This window comes from Malus sylvestris, chromosome 8 (assembly GCF_916048215.2).
Source record: "Malus sylvestris chromosome 8, drMalSylv7.2, whole genome shotgun sequence".
NCBI classification, from domain to species: Eukaryota; Viridiplantae; Streptophyta; class Magnoliopsida; order Rosales; family Rosaceae; genus Malus; species Malus sylvestris.
Window position 1 is genome coordinate 10466760 of NC_062267.1, and position 5286 is coordinate 10472045.

General features: G+C 36.1%; 1 long non-coding RNA gene across 1 annotated transcript; it reads right to left on the minus strand.

The window, feature by feature from the left end:
- Nucleotides 1-373: 373 nt before the first annotated feature.
- LOC126633349 (uncharacterized) lies at nucleotides 374-809 on the minus strand. The gene is made up of 2 exons (XR_007627033.1): nucleotides 605-809; nucleotides 374-501 (listed from the first exon to the last, which is right to left on the minus strand). It is a non-coding gene; the product is annotated as an uncharacterized LOC126633349 (long non-coding RNA).
- Nucleotides 810-5286: the final 4477 nt, after the last annotated feature.

Here is a 5286-nt window from a genome sequence, read left to right on the forward strand (position 1 = left end):
CTCGGACGTCTTGTCCACGCCTCATGCTATATATATATATATATATATATACAAATTGCTTAAGGGGAGGGATCTCCATTTTTTCAAAAAAACGGGGACATGCTCCTTACCGTTACATTGGTTTTAATGAAATTGTGTGGTTGAGATTAAAACACAGGCTACACAATCTCAATCACACAATTTCATTAAAGTTAAATCCAACGGTAGAGAGCTTGTTCCCATTTTTTTGAAAAAATGGAATCCCTCCACTGAACCAATCCATTTTCCGGCGAGGGAAAGGGTTGAACCTTTGCCCCATACGTGTTTTCCGGCAAGGGGAGTGGCGGCCGCCACTCCTTGCTCTCACGTGGCATTTCATGGAAAAATGCCTAACCTGGAGAGACTCGATTTCACTCTGCAACGAAGAAATGCTATCCGAGTTCTCTTGAATGACTTTCTCCTTCTCTTCTATAAGCTCATTCTTCCTTTTTAGTTCCTTAATCTTCTCACCGACCTCGAATTCTTCAACATCAAACAAACACAAACCGTCAGCCAGGGAAACCCCAAAACACTTAAAAATGCTCGAAATCGAAATTCGACTAATATCGATGTTGTTTCTACGAACCTAAAGAGTGGATCTTAGCCCTGAGCTGATCCAACTCGATCTTCAGAGCGGAGAATCAGGGCCGTCCGATCGGGAGGAGCTTCACTGGCTCGTCTTCCTCCGCCGGGACTGAAGCGTCAGCCCTGATCTGGAAGCAAATTAGGGCAAGAAAGATTGAGAGAATCGCGAGCTTGGAGGCCGCCATGGGAGCATGCAATCACAGCCAACCAAATAGTAAATCTCCCTTTTATTTTTATTTTTTTGGATATACAAACATTAAATCTTGTTTTGGTACCCAAAAAAAAATTTGTTACCTTGAGAAAGAAATGGAAACTGAATTTTACATGACACGTGTCGGTTGATAAAGGGCATGTGGAGGTGTGGGGATGCGTGGATTTTGACTCGTGGCAGTTGAGGTACTTGTCAATGAAGGTGGGCGGTTTGGTGCACGCAGCCGGGGGGGGTGAGGTTGGTGACAGTATAAATTGGTAAGTTTCATTTTATTTTCGTCTGAGTCTCATTTTATTTTCGTCGACTTAGGTCTCAATTTACATTGGTAGGGCTATATGTGTATTTGTGAATGAACATTAGTTACATAAGAGTATCCGTCCACAAACACAAGCGAGGGCATTCATCCACGAACACATGGCATTCGTGCATGCATATAAGTAAGTATATCCGTCCGCATACACAAAAAAATGACATCCATCCACGAATATAAGTAAAGGGATCCGTCTACAAACATTGTATGTGCATGCCTCCACCCTTTCGTTTTCTTCCCCTTCCGCCTCTCTTCCACATCCCCTTCCTCTCTCCATCTCTCTCTCAATCGATTGCCCACCTTCTCTCCTCCTAAGTTTCTTATTTTTCCCTATTGCGTATGAAAAAGGGAGAGGGACGTGTTTCAAAATTCTATCATCGGAAAATTTCATAAGAAAAAAAAAAAAAAGTTTACACGTTTAATAAGAAGAGGATCCTAATTTTCAAAACCACACAATCCCAATTTTTTTCATTTCTTTATAACTAATTGGGTTTGAATTTTATGACAAAAGATTGGATGAAATTGGTTGTGTAAAATTATTAGGGTTTTATGCAATTGCATTTGATAGGTTTAAATATGCAATTAGAAGATTAAGTTTTGCACATGGACGAGATTCATATGACCTTAAACCTTCTTTTCCTAGCGTCTAGAACGGTGGACTACCCTGACTTGGCCACTAGCTACTACCTCTTTTTGAAGGGAAAAAAAAGAGGAAAACCCTCTTCTCTCTACTTATTTTGTTCTTTGTTTCTAGTTTTTGGCTTTATCAATTAGTGTTTTGTTTCGCTGTAACAAATATTATTTAAGTTGCTAACTTCACCTACTGTAAGATTAAACTGAAGGATCATATGAAAAAAAAGATTAATAAGTGTAGAAGGTTAAACAATTTCATTTTTAAAAACTAATGGGTGTGTTACAAAAATTAAAAATATTCATTAAATAGTCAACTATGTTTTTTATTAAAGCAGTTTTTTGCTTTTAAACGGGTCTAAATCTTTAATGATATGTAATTGAGAACACGACTTTGAGTTGCTGTGAAAGGTGTTAGTCAGAATCATTGGAATTTCACCGCTGTCTATGCTAGCCCTTGTGTTACTAAAAGAGAGAGATTGTGGGATTATTTGGATTTTGTAGCCGATTGTCATCAATTGCCTTGGTTTATTGCTGGGGATTTCAATGACTTGTTGTGTGTGGATGATAAACTTGGTGGTTCTCCATTATGCAGATTAAAAGGCTTCAAATCCTGGGTGGATAGGAATTATATGATTGATTTGGGTTTTATTGGTCCTAAATTTACTTGGACTAATAAAAAAGTTTTAGAAAGAATTGATCGAGGGATTTGTAAAATGAGTTGGAGGAGCCTTTTCTCTGAAGTTTATGTTCACCATCTCCCGCGAACCAAGTCAGATCACTGCCCAATTAAGATATGCTTAAATTCTCATCATTCATTTTCTCCCAAACATCGTCTTTTTCGTTTTGAAGCTATGTGGTTGAGGCATGAAAATTTCAAGGAGTTTGTTGATGGTTATTGGAGTAATGGTGGAGGTTTGGTTGTTGATAAAACTTGTCCTTTTATTGAACTGCTTAAGAAGTGGAATATTCAAATCTTTGGGCCTCTAAAACAGAGAAAGCGCAAACTTCTAGCAAGAATTATGGGATTCAAAAAGCTTTGTGTCGTGGGCCTAATAAATTTCTTTCTAAATTGGAGGATGAGTTGATTTTTGAATATCATGAAGTTCTAAATGATTTTGGCATCAAAAGTCTCGGTTGAGGTGGCTTCAAGAAGGTGATCGTAATACAAACTTTTTTCATCTCACTACTATTGTAAGGAGGAGAAGAAATAGAATTTAGGGGCTCATTAACAATCAAGGTGCTTGGATATCGGAGTCTTCTGATCTGAAGAAATTGGCAGTGGAGTACTTTCAAACTATTTTTTCGCATCGGCAAAAGTCTAAGCAAATGGAATATATTCCTAATCTTTTACCTGATATACATGATGCGGATCATGAAGCTCTTACCAAAGATATTGATATGGTTGAAGTTAAGGAAAGCCTCTTTAATATTGGAGACCTTAAAGCTCCAGGTATTGATGGTTTTCCTGCTTGCTTTTATCAAAGTCAGTGGAATATATGTGCTAATGATATCTTTGAAATGGTATGGAATACTTTTCACTCAAGGAGATTGCCTGCGGGGTTAAACTGTACGCTATAACATTGGTTCCTAAAATTGATAATCCTCAAAAGATGTTGAATTTTAGGCCTATTAGTCTTTGTTGCACTCTTTATAAAGTGATCTCTAAAATCATTGTTGCTAGAATTAGACCTTTCTTGCCTCATCTAATTAGTCCTAATCAGGCTAGTTTTGTTCATGGTAGACAAATTTCTGACAATATCCTCATTGCTCAAGAAATTCTTCAAAAGTTTAGAATGTCAAAAGGCCAAAAAAGATTTTTAGCCTGGAAAATTGATCTCTCTAAGACGTATGACAGACTTAATTGGAAGTTTATTGAGTATGTGCTGAATGAGGTTGGGTTGCCTTCGAATTTGTTTCAATGGTGAGTTAACAGATGGTTTTACTCCTCAAAACGGTACTCGGCAAGGGGATCCTTTGTCCCCTTATCTGTTTGTTCTATGTATTGAGAAACTCCCTCATTTAATTTCTACAACTGTGAATAGAGGAAGGTGGAAACCTGTTAAGGCTTCTCAATCTGGACCTGGGGTCTATCATCTTTTTTTTGCTGATGATTTAATTTTGTTTTCTGAAGCTTCTCCAAAGCAAGCAAGATTAATGAAGAGGTGCCTTAAAATTTTTTGCAAAGCTTCTGGTCAAGTTGTTAACTTTGAAAAATCTGTTATTTATTGTTCTCCAAACACGTCCAGGGCTGTTGTTAAGAGTATTAGTACAATTTGTGGTTCTCTTGTCCCTGAGAGACTTGGGAATTATTTAGGAATGCCTTTAATTTAGACTAGAGTTTCAAAGGCTACTTATTCGGGCGTTATTGATAAAGTTTAGAAGAGGTTGGCAACTTGGAAAAGCAAGGTATTGTCCATGGCTGGAAGAATTACCTTAATTCAAGCTGTCCATAAAAGTATAGCACAGTCATCGATTGGAGATGAATTTTTGAGCAAATAAGGTCATTTTTTATTTTTTAGACTTTTAACTCTCTTCATGAGGTAAGTGCTTCAGTTTTGGTTGGGTTTACTTATGTATGCTTTAATTCTACTTGTTATACTGGTTTTTTTTTTTTAAATTATTATTATGCCACTACGTACTTGGAAGAAGGTTATGAAACCGATCGAAAGAGGTTATGTTGGTCCTCTATGTATCTTGAGTTTGATTACAATCAAGCAGGAGGTGGATAAAATTAGACCTATCTGAAATCCACTTGTAGAAATTTTATTTTATTTTACTTTTTCTTAGGTTTTCTTGTGTCATGAGTGGTGTGTTCACAATCGACTACCTTGAATTGATCCACGTGCAATAATTATTTTGTTTTACGAAATTTGTGTTAACTTTTTATCATGTGATATTATATTATTGAATTAAAACTTCATGAAACAGTAACTTGTTTTATGTAACTTAAAACCAAGGAAGAAAATATCGGTAATATCGGTAGTCCGAAAACACTGAAATATCGATGGAAATATCGGGATAATATCGATATCGATAAAAATTACATGGAAACCACGGAAATTGTAAGAAAAACTTGGAAATTTTTATTGAAACTTTGCAAGATGTTTATTTAGTCAATTATCTATTAGTTTATCACAAAAAATTGGAAGGAAATGCATTGCATGATGAATTTAACATTATCAAGTTGATTATATAGCGAGCTGACAAACATTGTGAGTGTAGAAAATATGTAGTAATTAATGAAAGAAGTCTAAACACACCATAATCATTTATATATAATGAATTAGTACAATATTTTACACTTTATACATTGCATGGTAAGATACATGAGTGACTTAGTACCACATAGAGTTCCTATGAGGTTCAAAATGTTCACCTTAGTGTTTTTTAAAATATAGAAATTTATCCTAGATAATAAATATTAGCTTGCAAGCCTTGCAGACATCTTAACGACCATATAAATATTACAGGCTGAATATGTAATCACAAACACATCTGTAGCGAGTTGGATAAAGCCCAGGTGCGTCGT